This window comes from Anas platyrhynchos, chromosome 4 (assembly GCF_047663525.1).
Source record: "Anas platyrhynchos isolate ZD024472 breed Pekin duck chromosome 4, IASCAAS_PekinDuck_T2T, whole genome shotgun sequence".
NCBI classification, from domain to species: domain Eukaryota; kingdom Metazoa; phylum Chordata; class Aves; order Anseriformes; family Anatidae; genus Anas; species Anas platyrhynchos.
This window is the reverse complement of record NC_092590.1, coordinates 33,889,778-33,910,666: the sequence shown is the minus strand read 5'-3', so window position 1 is coordinate 33,910,666 and position 20,889 is coordinate 33,889,778. Positions and strand designations below refer to the sequence as shown.

Sequence of the window (20,889 nt, the reverse complement as noted above, 5' to 3'; positions counted from 1 at the left end):
AGAAGACATCCAGATTAAAAAGCCAACTGAACAAAATAAATAAAACAAAAATAAACCATATATATGGTTTATGTATGATATAGGTATATTACATAATGTAAAAGTTATGTGGTGGTTAGCTATACATGCTCGTAATATTGTTGCAAAAGTATTCTTTAGTGTTTTTTTTTTTTTTTTTTTTAATCAAGGTAATTTAAAACTTTTAATATCTACTCCATTAACTCACTTCTTCTTTTAAGTTATTTATATAAATTGAAATATTTAAATGTAGTTAGCAGATGCCTCTGGTTACGTTCTTTCTCTGTGCTGTAATGCATATTGCTATTGTTGTTATTAATAACTATTACCAATAAATTCCTGTAAGCAATGCTGTTGAGGAAGGATAAGGAAAGGACTCTGAAGTTTGTTGCCCTATATAGTTAAATTTTTGATTGTGCAGGTAGACAAGTAATTGCAAAGATGATAAACGCATTCTGCCACCCTTCCTGCTTCCCAGTGTTCTCTGGACAAAGTCAGGGTAAAGAGAAGCCACGGGGTAACTCCCTATCAGATTCTGAGTGTCAGAATTTCCTGATTCACACAAGGAAAAATTTAAAATGTGGAGCACAAATATATTTATTAATGTTCTGGGACTACAGTCTGCAGTACTTCTTCCATTAGCAGTGGCAACAAAAAAGTACCAGTTAAAGGCACAGAGCCATGTTTTATTTGTCTATTCCAATGGTGAGTGTCTTTTATTACTTTACTGCTCTGTCATATAGGCAGTGAATATTAACAGTATTGTTTTTACTTACAGTATTGCTATTAGTTACAAAGATTAAGAAGTTCATACTTTTCATTCACACAAACCCATTTTCAGAGTCAGATCTCTCTTTGAACTCAGGCTGCTGTTGAACTTGAGAAGTGATATAGCATGCTTGTGAATGCTAGGGTTATTCACAAGTCTATAGCTGGCAGGTCATTAATTGAGTTCAATAAAGAATCTTCTTTTATTCATGTAGTTCAGTTAATGACTCCTGCATGGATAGTAAAATCACAGTCTCGGTAAATTTTTGAATAGGTAGTCCATAAGAAAGCTACAAGTGTCAGTTAAAAGGGGAAAATACAAAGCATCCATTTGTGGAACACCACTCTTTGTATTTTTTCATACTCTTGTTTTAAGTCTTTGTGCAACCAGGTTGAGCAGTTAGTGTGTCATAGAAGATGAGCTAAATGCTCTACAATATACATGTAGCTGCTAAATAACAGCACTCTTCCCTTTTCATCATCAAATGAATTAGCCATTCCAAAATGCAAATAAGCTTTGGCAGATCAAGAAACTACTACACGCATCTTTAAGACTGACTGTGGAAAAGTCAGAAACAAGTTTTGTGAGTCTGGTGACACATTCTTTTGTTAATCATGAAGATTTATTAAATATGTTTGCTGATACAGGATATACAGTCTGGTAATACTAAGGCAGCAAACTGGCTGTGGCACTATGATCTTGCTGCTGACGTGCACTATATATAGTTGACTGAAACTAATATCCCCCTTTATGTTTTAATATGTGCTTCACAGAGATGGAGTCAGGCACATTTGCCTTTGCTTGCTATATCATTCACTTTGTTAGGCATCTAACCGGAGTTAATTGAGTAATCATTAAAAGTAAAAATGGAAAAAATATTCAAAGTAAAAACAATATAAATATACCACCTAATGAATATCATTCAAGCTGAATTGGATTAAATCACACTTCTGATGATTCTCATTCAATGTGACTGTAAGTGACACTAAACTGTCTCTCCTTCACATTAATATTTTGGCCCTGTGTAGAGCATCAGGCTATGAGGGCCTTGTTTCTGAATGTCTGTTTCCAACCATAGTTTGAAAATAATTTTAGTTCCTTCAAGGCTTAAACCAGTTAAAAAATATATATATATTTTTAACCTTTTAAATGGGCACATTCCTCCTTGTATTATAGGACTTTGTAAGAAGAGAAAGGAAGGAGATGGAAAATGTTAGAACCTATTGATTTTCTGTGACAGCTATGAGCTTGCCTTCATGCAGCAGATTCAGCATTTTTTTCTATTACGATGAGATGTCAAGTAGGTTTTCTAGTGAGCACCAACAGTTTTATCACCTGCTGCAGATTAAGTTGAAAATTTCTCTGTGTCAAGGCAGTAAACAAGTGAAAATTAAATATTGGTAGTTACTATTGGGAAGTCAAAATACTTATTTCAGGTGATTGTCAGGTATTAAATACGATGCTCCTCACAAAAGCGAGGAAAATGTTGTAATTTTTGGGGGGCTCCTGTAGAGATTATGCTGCAATTCCATTTTTTCATACTTTAAACATTTTGTCCTGTGATGATGATTGTGAGTGATCTCCTTGTTCTTATCTCAATCCTTGAGCCCTTTCCATCTTTTTTTCTCCCTCATTTTCTTTGAGGACAGGAAGCTCCAAGTGGTTGTGGTGGAGTTCAGCTGCCCAGTTGGGTAAAACATTCACAGAAATGTGGCTTATGAGTTCTGACTGTTATGCTCAACTCTGGGATGAATGCAAAGTTTATAAGAACCCACATGTAATTCTATTTACACCTCAAGATGTTTTTTTTTTTTTTTTTTTTAAAAAAAATCCCATTATTGTTACTAAGAATTTAGGTTTCTCCATAGTGTTCTGAAGACTAATAAATAACAAAAAAGAATCTGGGGGATGAGTTGTTCTACCATGTTGAGCATTGTCTCCATTTCCAAGAGCATCGGAAAATTCTGTAGAAGAGAGAAGGGTAGGAAGGGTAGATAGTTCAGGAGGCCTCATCTGATTAGCACCAGGAAAATATTCGGTGTTCTCGATGCGAGTTTCAGAAAGAAATTTGAAATACAGAAAAAAATATTTAATTTCAGGAAGTGCTCTTCTTTCTTCTTAATGGCCACCCCTTAACATTTAAAAGCCTATAAAATCTGCCATTAGGTGGAAAATTTAGAAAATAAAGGAGCATTGTACCTCTAAATACTGCACTTGTAATTAGATATTGGATGGCGTAGCTACTACTGCTTATTGAATTCTTTGTTCTTCATCTACTTAAGTGCTTAAAGGATAACAGAAAATGTCACTGCTTTCCCTGAAGAGAATTGGAAAATCTAATTTGTCTTACGATCTTGCAGTGAAGCTAAAGACAATAAATTAGGAAGTATATTTTTCTACGTTTCATGGACTACTACATGGACTCCAGCTGCCTGCAAAAGCAGCTATCAGTGATGGCAGCATATTAAAATGAGCACTGCATGTGCAAAATTGTATGGAATGTTAAACTTGACTTCAAATATACTGCTAAGACAGCTGATTTGAAAAATTAATGAATTATAATTGTATCTTTAGCACAGATATTTCATATATATTGAAACTTCTTTCTCGTTATTGAAACTATCAGACACCCCCGCCAAAAAAAAAAAAAAAAGAAAATCCCACAACAACCACCAGAAATTGAGTATATTTCTTCCAGTACAACACTTTTCTGAGTGTTCAAATTAGCAATCATATGATTTACATATGATGCCTTATTAATGAGAGATACATAAAATTTTTCATGTTATATAGTAAAGTTTAATGTCTGAAATGCAGCCATTTCCAGGAAGGAAACATAACCATAATTTGTCAGTAACAATGTAAATACAATAGTGTCTTATGCAGTGGAAAGTATAAATAATTGAACAATTAAAGAAAATTTAGAAGACCCTAGGAGAAAAACAGTTTTGATTTTTCAGATCAAAAGATCTAACGAAAGAGGTCTTGAAAAGAAAATATCATTGAATCTTCTTTAATTTATCTATTCATTTCTCTGAGGATAAAAAAGCAAGCAAACAGAGCACAACAAAAATTAGATTTGTAGAAGATAGGCCTCCCACCAAAGCCATAGAAGCTATACTAAAAATTTCAAGTAATCTTTTTACCATAAAAGTAAAATCGACTTTTTTTTTTTTTTTTTTAAGCTGATATCACTTTTGTTTTAGTAGGGTTCATTAGTTTTGCTAGGTTGTAGAGTTTTTGCTGAAGTGTGCAGTGAAATGCAGATAGTTTCCCCACCACTCTCACGCCCCACCCATTTAAACACTCATAATTCAGCTGAAAAGAAAATCATAACTGATTAAACTGGAGAATGCCAATATATTTTAAGCAGAGAACAACTGAAAGAAAAGAATGCTAAAGAAATTATGCAGTTGCAGAATATTTTTCATGACACCTTTGGAAGAATAATGAGTCTGGAATACAAAGGATAATGTATTGCATTTTCCTTCAATAGTTGTAAGGTGTGGGACAGAGGAGACTAGGAATTTGTGTGTGTAAAATTTGTATTTGCCTTTTTCTGCTTGTTTTATTTTTCTCATATTTGTAATTTATTTCTTAATCTGCAATTTCGGTATGTTTTGTCCTTCTTAGGGAGCTTAACTTTCCCTTAACTTTCCAACCAAGGACTCTGACCTTGTGCATCTCCTTGCTGTCAAATATCAAAGTATAGAATATGCAGATATTATAATTATTTGAAAGGCCACTTATATTCTAGTTTTTTTTTTTTTTCCCTCCCTGTGCTGAGTAAGAGTAATTTTTTTTATAAGTAGTGAAGAAGCAAGAGAAACTCTTAATGAAAAACATTCGCTCTTAGGGTTATATTATTCATAGTCAAAAATTGTTACAAAGGCTAGAATGCTTAGAAACTACTGAGCACCAGAAAGTTTTCTAAAAATTCATTGCTCAAAAGCAGTTATGTGATTTAAAGGGAAGTTTTGCAATGAAGTTTTCTACATTTTGTAATATATGCATATATACTTTTCAGTACATAATCAGTAGCTGTGACTATCCACACCAAGTGAGCTCATAATCAATAGGTCATCCCAATGGATCTTGCTGGGCTGTGTTTAAAGAAATAAAAGTAGATCTGAATTCTGAAACTCATTTAAGAAGGAATACAGCATTTAGTTCATGATTAATTATTTAATTGTAGGCTGACATAATATATATGAAGAGGACAGCTGAAAGTAAATGGTGAAAAGGGAATTCTAACATGACAAAATGTCTTTTAACAGAAATTTAGAAGAATATCAAGACTGGAATGAAAAGGGCAATGGATTACAGTCTTCTGCAATATTAATGTTTGGTGCAGAAGAGCCTTGTACTGTGTGTACATACACTTGTGTGTGTATACAGCTACTGATTTCAAAGTATGCTTACATAATGCAATGGGGATTGAAAGTCAGGAAACAAGGAGTGAGGAGCTCTGGAACCATTTCACTACTTATTCAGGAGACAGAAGTTGTGGAGAACTGAGTAAACAGGGAAGATTGGAACAGTCTGTGGGGTATGGCTCGAAAGAAAATCTGAGATGTGCTATGCCAGGTTACCCCCAAAATGGGAAGGACGCTGACAGAACTCAGCCTAGCCAAAATTCAGGTGAATCAGGAGATCAGAAGGAAAGCAACCCCTCCATCCCTGGTCTTGTCTGCATTTCTGTGCTGAAGTGTTTACATGCATAGAAAATGCATGTATGTAAATAGCTGGGGTATTTTGTTACTGAGTTCTGTTAAAATTTGTCATTGAGCACTGGCTCAGGTGGTGTGTTAGTGTTTACCGGGTTAGTTGTATTCTCTTCTGCAGATGATTTCCCAAGTCAGGACCCCAGCAGTTTCTTCCTCAGTATGCCAATTCAAATAATTCACTTAAGATGAGATTACTGCAAAGATCTTTTCTCAGTATTGTCTTTATACTATGAATATCGGTCAACGTTATATGCAGTAGCAGGCTCTGTCTTTCTGAGGCATTTGGAGAAGGATTTAAAGCTAGTTTTGATCCCTGTATCTGGTTGCTCCTCAAACTCTTTTTTGCCTTTCATAACTACATTTTCAAATTTCATATGCAGGGGTTTAAGATACTTTCTTTGATCTTTTTTTGGCTTAAAAAAAAAAAGTATCTTACAGGCTCTGTTCTTATTTCTATCTGAAGTATAGAATTCTAGCTTTTGAGGGTAAATGTTTCTATGAAAATTGCTTTAAAACTTCTCCAGTTAAATAAAAATTCAAGACTTTAAAATAAAATGAAACCAACCTCTCTAAAGGGACAACCAGCTCTTTGAGTATATGAAAATTCATTTTTAAAATTTATGAACAAAACTTCTCCCATAACAAAAGAATTATGAAAGTATAACTATTTTGCAAAGAAAAAACAGACACAATCTAAAAAGTTATGAGCGCATAAAATTATCATGTTATTTAAAATAATTTGTATTTAAAAAAAAACTTGAATCATGCAAAAAACTTATTGTACAATCTTTTTTCCTCACTTTATATGCATTGTCTTTTTATGAACTTTACCTACTTGAATATTATTTTTTAAAAATCTCACTTGCTAAAATATCCTAAGCCTATTTTTATTCTTCTAGCAATAAGTACACAAAATAAATTACAGCGCGTTGCCCTTTCATAGATAATGAGTTGGCATGGACTATTAAATATTTTTCTTCATATACTTTAAATAATTTTTGCAAATAGTCTTTTATATACTGATATACCCTTGCTTGTAGCTTCAGGATGTTGAAAATTCTCAAGCTTGCTATAGTTTATGCTTATATTTGTCATATGATGAATGTAATATTTACATATTTATTGCCTACAACATTTTAATGACGCTTTCCAAAACTCGTTTCTATAAAGCAAGACAAAGTAATGAGTTAAAATTGTATTTCTACCTCTCCAAATTTATCTGTGTATGCCTAGACAGTCAGTTGACCAGATGTCTCTGCAGTACACTGAATTAGTGGTATGAGTTATCCAAATTCTTGCAGAACAAGCAAAAATGCACTGAATAGTCCTTTAATGCAGATGAAACAGTAACACAGCCTTTTTATAGCTGTGTTATTTTTATCATGTTAAAGACAGATTTAAGAAGTGGATACATTTCAATGTATTTGTGATAGTATGCTCCTTATCTGTAGATTTTGGGGTTCAAGTGTTACAAGAGTTTTGTACTGTAATAATGAGCTAGATATTGTCAATATGAGTAATGTATTTTATGCTGGAGACAAAGAAAATTTCCCAGTTTTTATAGGACTCTAATTACTAATACTGATCCACTTATACCAGAGCATGGAATTCTGTTTACTGGAGTTGAATGATCTGAGTTTTCTTGGCTAGGAAATTCCACTGATCAGCTGTGCACAAAGAAAAGACTTCTAATGCTGTGCCTGAATATTTTAAGACAATGGTAACCAGATTTCATCAAAGCATTGCAGGTCCAGGTGCAACAGTGCATACTGGAAGGCCAACCCTGTTGACAATCTTTGAAATCTTTGACACATGGAGCTGCAGACTGTAGGAATGCAACTGCTGAGAAGCCCAGAAGCCCAGCAAGCAAACTTAAAAAAAAAATAAATAAAAAAATCAAAGCAGGACTCTGATTTTTTTTTTTTTTTTTTTGAGGGGGTAACTTCATCAGAATTGAATCATCTCCATCGAACTGGAATACACTAGTGAAAAGATACCTCCAGATTTTCCAACTGATTCTAAAAATCAGAACTATAATTCTAGTAATATTGTGTTACTTAATAATTGTTTCAATTGCAAGAACTCACTGAAGATGAATGTTCAACAATTTATAAGTTAAAACCAAGGGTATTTATCTGAGCTGTCTGCAAAGGATCATTTTAATTTTCTTGTCTTTAAAATGGTGACTTCTTTTCAAATGGGAACAAGCACTGGAATAACTATGCCCTTTTTCCTCAAGGATTTTCTTTGGAGCTGCACCGTCTTCAGGTGGTGGCAGTTGACTTGGGATGAATCCACTTAAATGCCTTAGATACTAAGGTTTAAAATATTTGGTGTAAACTAATTCCAGTTAGTTAAAGGATGCAGGTACAGCTTTATCTGATTTATGTGTATATACATACTAAATATAAATCTAGGTATCTATTAGATACAGTTACAAGTATAGATAGAACTATAGCATTACAGGAACATCATAGATCTAAATGAGAATATCAGAAAAGCTAATAAATCTTTCAGTTCATCTTACCTCTTCTACCTGTTTCATAAAACTACCATGAAATTTCAACACAGGAAAAGCAAAAATAAGGAACCTTTCAATATTAGCATTTGAAGTCCCTGCTGACACAGATTTCTCAGCAGTTGTGGCCCATATTTTTTCCTGTTTTAACATGCCTTCCTTCATAGAATTTGAGACATTAAGACTAAACTTGTTTTGCTTAAGTACTTTAGAATTCATCATGCTGATCTTCATTCCCATAGACCTTATGAACTTAAATGATACAAGTGTAAACAATCCTCCCCTGTACTATGCACATAAATTCCAATTGTGAATGTGGTTATCGCAAAACACATGACACATGAGTGCCACAGGCGAGAGAGCACCAATTAGGCAAACTGACTTCCAGATGGTGCAGTCTCAGATTTTGGATAATTGCTCAAAATGATAGTGAGGTGAGGGTGGAGGGACCTTGCTACAGTCTAGATATATTATATAAAAAATAAAATAATAATAAAATCCCAACCCTTAACCATGCACTTGCACTTAAATTTTAGGAAGCTAGTATTTGAGAGAATTCATAATATTGAAACACTCATGACAAATGCATAGAAGAACCAATTTCTTTCACAACTGTGTTTAAAAGGAGCAACTTGGCAGCAATTCCATTCAACTTTCAGATTGCCTGAAGGTGAAAGAAGCATTATTTATCTCTGGTGTGCTTTATTATCATTCCATGATTATGAGAATATAAAGACATGCATCTGTGTTTGTTTCAGTTCTCTGAGAGAGGCTCTTGCTCTTTCTAATCTCTGACTACTCAGAGTTGTGAAGTGAAAATATCTGTAGGTGTGGGTTTGAAAAGTCTCCTGCTGCAATTGCTGTTGTGAAGAGATCTAACAGCACAATGTCATTTTCCCCCCTCATTTCTCAGTTTATCATCTCTCACAGTGAGGCACGTTGAGTGCAAATGTGCATTGTGGAATTTGTTGTTTGTTGCATGAAAATTCTTACTTCCCTTGATTACTTAGCCAAAAAATCAAAAAGTGATTAGAACCTGTCATAGAAGCAAGCACAGGGAAGGAACCCACCAGGTAAGAAAAAAATCTGTAACTGCTTATATTGGTGGCGCACTGTAATGGAATAAGAAACAAACTCAATATTTTTCCCCCTTCTCAGTTTCTGTTGAGTAGAAAAGGCATTTGTAGAAGTTATTCAGGGCTATGAAGCCCTGAAGTTATTCAGGGCTTGATCCTGATCAAGTCCCAATAAAGGGTTTTAATGTCTTTGCATGTTATTGAAGAAGCTGTGCTACTGCTCTGTCTGTTGCAAGATGGAAAAGATCAGACTGGCTTTTTGTCTCCACTGACCTCTGCAACATCCAGTTCTTTGGGTTGAGAGTAGAAATTGGGTTTCCTTCTTCCCATCTCTGTAAGCAGAAGTAATATGACTTATTTCATTTTACTTGTCCAAGAACTTTGAAGTAAATTAGTAAAAAGAGTAAAAGAGTAAAAAGTAATTTTGCACAATAATATAGTTCAAAATTACCTGTTCTCATTCTTGTCACTGAAAATATTTTTTTCTAATGAACAAATCTTCCCATAATATATACTGGTCAGAATATCTCACATTCTGTAGCATTTAGGAGTGAATTTTGATTTTCAGGGCATACAGTTCTTAGCAAACTGGTCACCGTGTTTGCCTGGAAATACCTTTCCTTCATTCTGCAGAGCTTACAGAGTACATCCTCTCAACTCATGGATGGCAACAAGAGGTGGTCAGAAAGCCATGTGCTCGTTTTTTTCTATCCACTGCTATCTTTTCGGTTTTGGCTTTTTGTTGTTATTGTTTTGTTTTGATGAAGAAGCAGGTATAATATGACTTTCTGAATGTTCCTGTAAACAAAAATTAATGGGATAAAATGTTCATAGGCAAACTGACATGGAAATGTTCTCTAAGAAAGTTGTACAGTTGCTATACAGAAAAGTGCCAGTGATTGGTATCCAGGGTAAAGAGAACTAATCTATAGCAAGCTTGTGTAAATCCTGACTTAAAGCTTGATCATGACATTTTCTAGCATTTTTGGAAGGAGATGCAATATAAATGTGGAGCGAAGTAGGGACAGGTTAAGAGTTAGTCTACTCTACCATGCGACACAAGAGTGCATGGCACACTAACCAGTACTAAAAGAGATGATCTAAAACTGGTATCTTCTTCACACATGTACTATATACAGAAAATTATTCCCAATTCAGGAAGACCTCAGTTTAATTAAGCACTGTGTGGTCACACACATTTGTTGCCTCTGAATCTTGTACCAGCTAGCTTTGTATTTGAAGTAGTACTGAATAATCAGATCCAAACTGCATTCTGCATGCTGCTCATAATTTTGTTGACCTCAATCATGTTTTTTTTTTTTTTTTTTTTTTTTTTGTCTAAACCTCCTCTAGTCATTAAAAGAGCTTCATACATGTATATTATTGTACTTTCCAATTGTATATCTTTTTTTTGAGATACTTAGCCTACAATATTTGAGGTAGGACAAACCAGGAATTTTATAATGGTGGTCACATTTTACTTTTCCTCACTAACCATAATTTATATCTTCAGCTTGCCTTTTTGATTGCTGTTCAGTAAGCTGAAATTTTCAGAGAATGGTTAACAATAACCCTACTATTTAACATCTGTAGAGGCAATGTTCAGCTTAGATTCCATGGTTTTATATGTGGGATTATAACAGTTCAATATGTATCCAACATTCAGTATAACTTGTCTAGTTAACTAGACAACTGTTTGATCTGGATAGGCTGGACCGATGGGCTGAGGTCAACTGTATGAAGTTCAACAAGGCCAAGTGCTGGGTCCTGCACCTGGGGCACAATAACCCCAAGCAGAGCTACAGGCTGGGAGAGGAGTGGTTGGAAAGCTGCCAGGCGGAGAAGGTCCTGGAAGTATTGGTAGATAGTCGGCTGAATATGAGCCAGCAGTGTGCTCAGGTGGCCAAGAAGGCCAACAGCATCCTGGCTTGTATAAGAAGCAGTGTGGCCAGCAGGGCTAGGGAGGTGATCGTCCCCCTGTACTCGGCTCTGGTGAGGCCGCACCTCGAGTGTGTGTTCAGTTTTGGGCCCCTCGCTACAAGAAGGACATTGAGGTGCTCCAGCGAGTCCAGAGAAGGGCGATGAAGCTGGTGAGGGGTCTGGAGAACAAATCCTACAAGGAGCGGCTGAGGGAGCTGGGCTTGTTCAGCCTGGAGAAGAGGAGGCTCAGGGGTGACCTTATCGCTCTTTATAAGAACAATAAAGGAGGCTGTAGCGAGGTGGGGGTTGGTCTATTCTCCCGTGTCGCTGGTGACAGGACGAGGGGGAACAGGCTAAAGTTGTGCCAGGGGTGTTTTATGTTGGATATTAGGAAGAACTTTTTTACTGAGTGGGTTGTGAGGCATTGGATGGGCTGCTCATGGAAGTGGTGGAGTCACCGTCCCTGGAGGTCTTTAAAAGACATTTAGATGTTGAATTTAGCAATATGATTTAGTAGAGTTAGTGTTAGGTCAGAGGTTGGACTTGATGATTTTGAGGTCTCTTCTGACCTAGACAATTCTGTGATTCTGTGATAACAGTATTCTTGGTAACTTTGGCACCTTGCTATTGAGTCTCTTCTATTCCTAGGAAGTTTAACAGTATAGTTCTAATTTCCATCACTGTGGATTTTTATTCCCAACATCTTTTCCGTAAGTTCTAGCCATGTAATTGCCAATGCACAGAGCTTCTCTGTTTTTTTCATGGATGCTTAGATTCCTTAATATCTATTGATAAGGGAACTTGTCAAAGCTATTTCAAAGACCAAGATAACTCTGTTGGTCTGATCTCTCTTCAACATGCTTATTATCTCTTTCAGAGAACTGCAAAGGATTTTCAGGGTATTTCTCATTAGAGATTTGTTTCAACTATTCTTCAGTATGTTTATTCATATGATATTTTTATTCGTATACCTATTAACACAATCTATTAATTGTTAATATAATGTTAATAAATTATGTTATCTTGATCATCTTTTCTGAGTAGGTGAATGATTGATTTTTTCCATTTAAAGCTTCTCAGTGTTAATACTAGGAGCAATGACTGGGGCTGGTGTTAAGATACCGGTATTATAACTATAAATACAATTTATATGTAGTCCAAATATTGTTAAAGATGTCATAACTGTTCTTTAATATGGCTATAGCATGATTTGTTGTTACAATTATTCCCTTTTACTGAGGTTTTGTAATGTTTCAATAAAACATTACACAAATGAGTAAAGTCAGCCAGGCAGGTGGCTATTAAATAGGGACTGCTTATTTCAGTGCTGTTTGACTTGAAACCAGGAAGTGAAAAAGAATTGAACATTCACATTGACTGAAATACAGTCTTATTTTGGAAGGAACTTATTTTCTAAGTAAATCTTTTCTTATGTAACAAGCTTCTTAAAGCTGACACAAATGGAATATTTAATTAAGCCAATTGGTCTATGATTCTTTGTCCTTCTTTTCTCCATTTTGAAAAGTAGATACCACAGTGCACCTTTCCTGTCTACCAAGACTTCTTGGAGAATATTACTAATGGATCTGATAAGTCATTGGTGGTTTGATGCAATACTGGAAAATGAAGTCTGTCATGCCCAGTCACTTTGAAAACATCTGATTTATCTAGATATGATTCAATCTGTTCTTTCCTTAGCCAGTACGGATGTTACACCTTAGATACAGGTATGAACAGTCATAGCAAAATTGAAGTAGAATTTTAGATTTTTTTTTAATGCAGGTTGACTAACATAACACAATAAATGCTTTTGATTTTTTTAAAAGTGGATTATCAATTCTGTATTAGAACATATTACCAGCATAAATTCAACTTCAGTTAATCCAGAAATTTCTCAAGGCTAAAAACAAGTTAGCAATCAACCTAAATCATATCATCTCTATAACCCTTATATCACAATTCTCTTAACTTGGAAGAGAAGAACACCTTTTGATACATATTCAGATTTCATATATAAACTCAGTCTAAGAATCCCTGTTCTGCAGTGTCAGTAGAACTGCTGTTTTAGACTTTTTTTTTCAATCAGTAGGATCAAATCTATTACATTTTTCATTTTGCAAACTAGTATTCCTCTTCCATGTCCACGAAAGTGTTTTACAGTACTTCTTTGTAATATTTCAGAATTTGAATCATATGAGTTATAAGCATGAAACTGAGGCTTTCCTATCCTGAATCTTGCATTACTCTTCTTTGCAGGTGAAATTAATGCTGTAAAAGGTTAAAACATATATATATATATATATATATGTATATATATATATATATATATTGATTTATTAAAATTAGAGTGCTGTTTTGCAGTCCTTTCTTAATAGATATAAGTATCCATGAAATGTAATAAGCACTAGGGAATCAAATTCTATTGTTTCTTTTTAATCACATTCCTTTCTCACTGTTCTCTTTCTTTCATGTTTTACTTGCAAGAAAAAGTTATATTAACTAGAGAAACTTTTATTTGATATAGCATTAACAAATACTCCTAATTAGATGTTAAAATTCTGTATATAATTCACCTTAAGTTGCTTTCTAAGTAACTTAAGCAAAGTCTATGAAAATAACAATATAACTTAAGCAGTGTTGCCCACAAAACATGTTTGTACCAGTTTTGACTAAACAGTTTCAGATCTTAATGAATGCAGTTTTTTTTTTTTTGTTCAAAGACCAGGACTTGTGAATCCTACCCTTGATTTTTGATTATTATTGAATGATCTGAAAAAGAGGTGTCATTCATAGCTGTGCAAAACTTGGTGGTGTGCAAAACTTGCCTTTATGCTCATTGAATTTTACTTTGTGTTTGGATTCAGTTGGATAGATACCAGAACTCTAAGCAAAATATTGGTTTCACCCAATTTCACACTGAAACCATGCAAAACCCACAAAATCTTGAGTGTTCTTGATGTGAAAATGTGAAGTAGATTGGCCCAAGTTCACACAAAATGTATATGAACCTTTCAGTGAATGTGGGCTGAGTTCCCGGTTTGTAATGAAACAATGAAACATTAAGCCAGGCAGTTTTTTTTTTTTTTTTTTTTTTTTTTTTTTTTTTTTTGTGTGTGTGTGTGTGTGTCTTTGTTTTTATTGTAGGAGTTTTGCTTAGAACCCCATATCAACACATTTCCAATACGTTAAAAGTAAACTTGTACTTCTGTTCATAGCCTTCAATATACACGATTCCTTTTTCAGTAGAAATTGGAGAAAATTGTTGGATGGGAGTCCTTTTGTCATTTAACAGAATGTTTTGTATTCAGGAGTTCATCTTCTTTTTCTTCATCTGTCCTTTTCCTTCAACATTAAGCTTTATTCACAATTTCATAGTAAAGAGAAATGCCTGTGCCTAGATATTCTATTGCATTTTTAGTTTATCTGTTAACTGGGGCATGTCCTCAGTCACTGATGGTTCAAGGGGTTCAGTGCAATAATTATTGTGAATTCCTACCTCATTTGATAACTAAAATCTTCCTTTTACTGTTACAAATTTTATGATTATTATTTCTGGCTGGAGAAATGTTTTGATGGAGGGTGTAAATGTTTACCTTTGTGGAGAAAATGAGATAAGCTAACCAGTGATAGAAAAATGCTGCCTGTCAGTAATTTTGACAAGCAAGGGCAATTTTGTTCACCAATTGAAAAAAAAAAATCAATTTTAATCTGTTTTAATTATGTTCTAAATTACCAAAAAAGTCTAGTGAAAGGAGTATCTCAGGTGAAAAAAAATATTTTTGCTTTCATAGTGGGGCTAACGAACTATTTTCTCGGGTCAACTAGTGTTTTAACAATATTATTAAAAAAAAAAAGTGAATGAAGTGCTAGTTATATGTGAGTTATTGATTACTGCCCTGATGAACGCTGAAAATCTATATTCTCTTTTTAATGGAAAAGAAATATAGAGGGATTTAAACTGCTAAATTGTGTCCCAACCCCTTTAATAGGACAGTAACTTAATTACAGGGAATAAATTCTCTAAAATAACTTAATGCAAAGTTAAATTGTGTCAGAAGAGGTATTGCAGCCTGTTTTGGTGAAGTTCTGTTTCATCAGTCTAATGAAAGCTACTTCAGGTGTGTCTCAGCTATTAAAAGGCAAAAATATGAGAACTGTCAACTGGTGCTATGGAAAAAAATAATACAATAAGGAATGTAAATAACTGTATGAGTAATACAATATTGTGATTGCAGTTTTCATGGAGATTCAATGGCAGAAAAGTTTCAATTTAGTAGCTGTTTTGTGATCCAGAGAGTGTGAGGTCTTGCATACAATTTCTAAGTAAGCCAATAGCTACAGGTATTATCATCAGTGAAAAAAGAAAAATAAAATAAAAATCCCATTCTAGGTAGAAACAAAAAAATACTCAATTACAGAATGATTATCTATATGGCCCTCATTTTTGCCTGTGCTGAGATTTGAAAAGATTCATCTGATGATGGAATATGTTGTCTTTAATGTTTGCTTTTAAATCTGTAGTAGTATTATATTCCAACCTAAATATTTATGTTGGGAGTTCAGTGTGGTGATTATGCTGGGCTAATCACCACAATATGCTTATCACACATTTTGTGGCACTTGAATTTCATTAGAGTGGTTTCAAAAATGTATAGCTTTATGGAATTTATAAAACTGGATATTTATTGTTTTACTATATTGCTTATTTTACAATATTGCTATTATTTCTTAGTCTTAAAAGAGATTTACTTTTTTTCCTTAATAGGGATTTTTTGCAAGTTTCTGTTGAACTGAAAATAAGTGAAAATTACATGCATTTATAATGAAAAAAGATCTTTAATTTAGGAAAAGCTCTTTTCAAAGCTGTCACTAATTTCTGTTGTGACTGGGTGAAAGCTTGGATAGAAATTGATACTTTTAGTACTTTTTCATTCTAGATACCCCAACTATCTTTTAAGTGTCTTCTGACGAAGGTTGCTGGATTTTAACTCCCCGTGTGTGGAACACGATTCTTAGCTCAGAGAGAATGCTACACATTGACTAGATCCTTCACTTGGAGGACTGTGTTGAGTGAGGCCTGGCTCTGTGCTCTTGTTATACACCCCTTAGTGCACCTGGTTTGGCCCAGATCTCATACAACAATGCTTTCTAATGGTTTGAAGCATATGATGGAGAACACTTGCCCCAGCTCAGTGAATTTTTATGTCTTTGTCTGTTAGTCAGCACTGTCCTCTTGTATCTATCCTTTCTTTTGGCCACAATGAAATCTACTTTTAAAATAGTTTTCTGATCCTTGTTGTTCATTTGATCTGAGTAGCTTAATCTGTTGAACATAAAATTGCCAGTGATTCGGGTTACTGTAAAACTAATTTACTATTAGTTGTTCTAGAAAAAATACGCTCTTTTTGGAATAATACAGCTAACTATGTCATAATAAAATCACAGTAACTTTTTCAAAGGTTTTGCACAGGTAGAAAAGTTAATTTTAATTGTCACATGGTTTCAGAAAAACGCACTGTGCAACAGAAAAAAAAAACATTCACACTAGCTTCTGGATAAAGCGCCATTTGATGTGTGAAAAATAATGTTTAATTTGTCATTAAGCTATTAGACTTGCTAGATCCAAATACATAGATATATGCACTGAGTGATAAAACTGTTTGTCGCATGTCAATATGGTTTTGTCATAACTAAAATTAATCTGAAATAGTGTGTTTATGTTTGTGTTGGGTCAGGAGAACTGTAGAAATGAGTGCTATCTCTATCTCTATTTTTGTCATCAAAGTGCTGCGTGACCTGGAGCAAGTCCACCTAATTTGTGTGTAAATTCTCATATTTACAACAAGAGGGTCATGTTACTCAAACTTCTTTTTATAAAGGGCTTTGATGAAAAGAATGCTCAGAGCTAAATATTAATCACTGTTATTGCTGTTAGAGGTGTGGATTTCAAATCTGGATTCTATTAAATTAGCAATGGATTTCACAGTAGCATGTAATTGGACAATTGTAAAGAATATCTAGCAGATTGCTTTCCTTCTGTCTACCAGAAGGACAGACTTCATATCCTTTGCCTTTTTCAATGACTGCCAAGTTTACTCTTCATTGACATTCAAGAAGATAATTTACACAGTTTTCAGTTGTTTAAAGTAATTTTTTGGGTGATACTGAAGTATTTTTTGTTTGTTTGTTTTTGTTACTGTTTTACTAAACTTTTCAGTGTTACCAGTAAGTCTCTCTATTGTTCTAAATGAACTCAAATTCCTATATATACCACTTACATATATTTAGGTCTTCACCGGAATTCTGGAGTTGGTGGTTGCTTTTCTTCCTGTACATCAGAATGCCAACCCTGTTTCAGGTTCTGTTTTCTACAGGTTGCTCTACAGCACCTTTTCTTTTTTTTTTTTTTTTTTTTTTTTTTTCCTGAACTCTTTCTAATTGATCCACTTAAATGTAATACATGCAATTCTCCAGTAGGGACTTCATCAGTAACATGTATAGAGGGTTTAAATGCTGTTTTTAGTGTATGAGGTCTGATCTTATAATGTTTACAGTGGGCTAAATCACACATAGCTATTAGTACTATGGTAAACAGTTGCAACAGAAATAAAGGGTGTGATCCTTGTACTTTATTTTGCTTCTGCAGAGAGAAGGAATGTAGAGGAATGTAAACAATTTTTTCAATGCCTAAAATTAAATATTAGCTCCACTGTATCAAAAAAAAAAAAAAAAAAAAAGAATGTTTTTTTTGCCAGAATTAAGATTAAATTCCAGGAATTTCCCATTTCTTCTTTGACTTTGGTTTTGGAAGGGGAAGACAAAGGACAAAAATAGTAAGGTACTCATTTGTCTTCATCATCAAAATACTGATATAAAACAGAATCTTTTCCTTTTGCTGACTTGCTCCACTAGCTCTTGCTTGGGTCCATGGGAACCATGGTTCTGTACCCTTCCTCTGTGAGTACATCAATACTCCATGTAGCATTTGCTGCATGAAGATGCATATCTTGTTCCAACATGCATTCTCTTGTGCTGCTCAAGTGATATTTTTGAGGGCAGATCTAAAGCAGCTAAATTCCTTAGTATCTTAGGAAAGTGGAGACTGTCCTACAGAATGCAGTGGATGATTTCTTTAAGAGGATAGAGACAGATAAATTGGATCCATTCCAAATGTACATTTTTCCTTGCCCATGCTGGCACAAAAATATGCATGCACATGCAGTATTCACTCTTTAGATGTTGTAGAGAATTGTTATCCCATTATCCCAGCATCCCTGTTTTCTGTATTTGTGTTTTTCAGATGAATATTAATTTTGTTTGTTTTTACCTTTGTGAACTACTATGGTACTGCCATGAGCTTAGATGCTTGCTTTGTACACTACAGTACAGCAGTTACACTCATTGTTGAAGCAAGAAAAAATACGAAATTCTCTAGTAAGCAGAATTAGGTGGAGTTCCAGTTAGGGTAAGCAAATATGTAGGAATGGTGATTGCTTGAGAAAGAGAGAGGGACAGGGAGGTGTTAATCTGCCTGGTTAATTTTATTAAAACCAAAAATTTGGATGCTATAATCTTTATTCATCCAGTATCTCCTGTGCAGCTACTAGCACCTAAAATTTAAGTCTAAAAATTTAAGATTATTAAAATTGGATTGCCTAGAAATTTACTCACAGCTTCATTGAAATCATTGAAAAATACCATGCAAATTTCCCACTGTTTATAACTTGAGGCACTCCTCAAGTAGTTTTAGGTGGAATTAAATGAAGGTGCTAAATGAAGGCTCCCATTTTTTCCTTTTCAGGATTGGATCTTTGGTATTTATGTGTGTTCTCTTGCTCTGTTCTACATCTGTATCTCCATACAATAAAAGAACATAATATGGGGTATAAGCAGTGAACTGGATAATGCACTACTTTGATCTTTTTTCCTATGAAACCTTAATCTATCTGAACATTAGGCTTTTCACACTACATTAATTAGATCACTATAGTAATTAATATTAGTTAGTGAATATTTAACATTAGTCATGATTTTAACATGAAACTGAAGATCTTTCATCTTTTGTTATCTTATTTATTCTTAGTAATGTTAAATTTAATTAACAGTTCTGCTTGTTAAGAAAATTATGACTATTAGGGACAATGGCTATGAGAGAAAAACAAGCAATAACATTTTGCTTCATGCAACAGATCTTTCTGCTACTACCTACTCAGAGCTAGTATACATATATTTGCTGTTATAACTTCGCACCTGTGTTACAAAAAGTTGTCTTTCAGGTGCAAATTGTGAACAAATTGAAACCACGTTTACTTAACTAGATTCTCACTAGAAACTTTTGATTCTTTATTGAATTCTTTTTCCATCCATCACTTCCTATAACTACATTTTTTTAAAAGGCAGCCTGACTATTCCGCTCTATTTAGTATATGAACAAAATGAAAACAACTAAAAGATTAGTAATAATTATGCCATTCATCTGTAGTAGTTCTTAATGGTTATTATTCTATTTTTCTTTATTTAATGGAACTATTCAGTTAGTCTCACAATGTATGATATGATTTTGACAGTAATAAAAAAAGAATCAGAAAAATCACAGCACACCTTCAATATATACTTTAATGTAACACAACCATAATAGGATAAGCAGTTCTCTTGAGATTGCTACTTGCTGGAGCAATGTGCTGTAATTAACTAAATTATAACAAATCCGAAGGAGGTAGTAGTGAGTTATCTTGAAACACTATAAACCAGTCATGTTGAGAAACAAATAGGCCGAACCAAAAATGATTATCTGCAACTAATTAAGATGATATGGAGACATGCATTTACAAACTAAATGCTAATGGACTTTCTTTTTCTTTAATGAAAATCTTGATGCAGTTCATTAAGACTGTGATTTTGTTGTTAAATATTTGCTTGTATTTTTTAATACTTAGTGTTTAGAAAAGGGAATATAAAACTTTAAATCTGGCACACTGTAAAACTTTGTTTATTTCATCCTAAATTTAATTTCACATACTGTGTATGTCAGTGGTAGGACAGAAGTATTGTTAATGAGTTGGCCAGTATGTTGAATTCACTCACTTATTTAAAGTGATACATTAAGTTTCAAGTTCTCTTTGCCAGCTTTGCTCAGAACAGTAGCTAATTAAAACTTGGCAGTAGAGCTATGATTGAAACTTTGGCATGATATCCCTCCAAAAGCAATTCAGAAGTATACCATATAATAAAATGTGATGTTGTATGTGTTGGCAATTAAGTCTTAACTTTCCGTCAGTTTTGATTATTGTATTGAATACTAATGATAACTAATGTAACTCTTAGTGATGTTTTAGTTATCATTCTTTTCTTCTACAGAAATCATTCTGTATTTTCCTATAAAATACAGATTTTCCAACTTGTTATTTTGTCACTCTACAATGTTTCAATGCATTAATTGTGGCAAAGAAATAGACTTCATGTCCCATGTATGTTTGTGCAAGAAGATGAAATATCTCCCAAATGATATAAGCCATTTCATACTTTTTTTTTTTTTTTTTTTTTTTTTTTTTTAAATATTTGGAGGGGTAGGGAGAATTTGATTCTGTCATCTTCAGCTGAATAATGTTTGAAAAATAAAGGCCTCCTTTCTTTATGTGCATAGGCTGCTTTAAATATCTAAACATTTAAATATATAAACATCTAAATTTTTCCAGGACTAGGGAAGTCCTCAAATACTGGTACACAACATTACCTGAACTTGACTGAAATTATTATTAAGCGGAGGTTTTCTCTCAACAGACAGCAGATATAGCCATAGAAGGTCAGTGTTAATCAGCAGTGTTATCTTTTGTGGTGCATAGATACCAGGGTGGCTGTGTT

The 20,889-nt window shown here is 33.9% G+C and overlaps 2 long non-coding RNA genes across 12 annotated transcripts in view; one reads left to right on the top strand and one right to left on the bottom strand.

The window, feature by feature from the left end:
- The window catches only part of LOC106016054 (uncharacterized), a 270,464-nt gene that overhangs the window by 85,281 nt on the left and 164,294 nt on the right, over positions 1-20,889 (top strand). The gene's annotated exons all lie outside the window — the stretch shown is intronic.
- The window catches only part of LOC119716961 (uncharacterized), a 58,480-nt gene that overhangs the window by 25,120 nt on the left and 12,471 nt on the right, over positions 1-20,889 (bottom strand). Inside the window, exon 2 of the long non-coding RNA XR_005265842.2 lies at positions 9,382-9,440. This is a non-coding gene — a long non-coding RNA (uncharacterized lncRNA). The remainder of the gene's footprint in view (positions 1-9,381; positions 9,441-20,889) is intronic.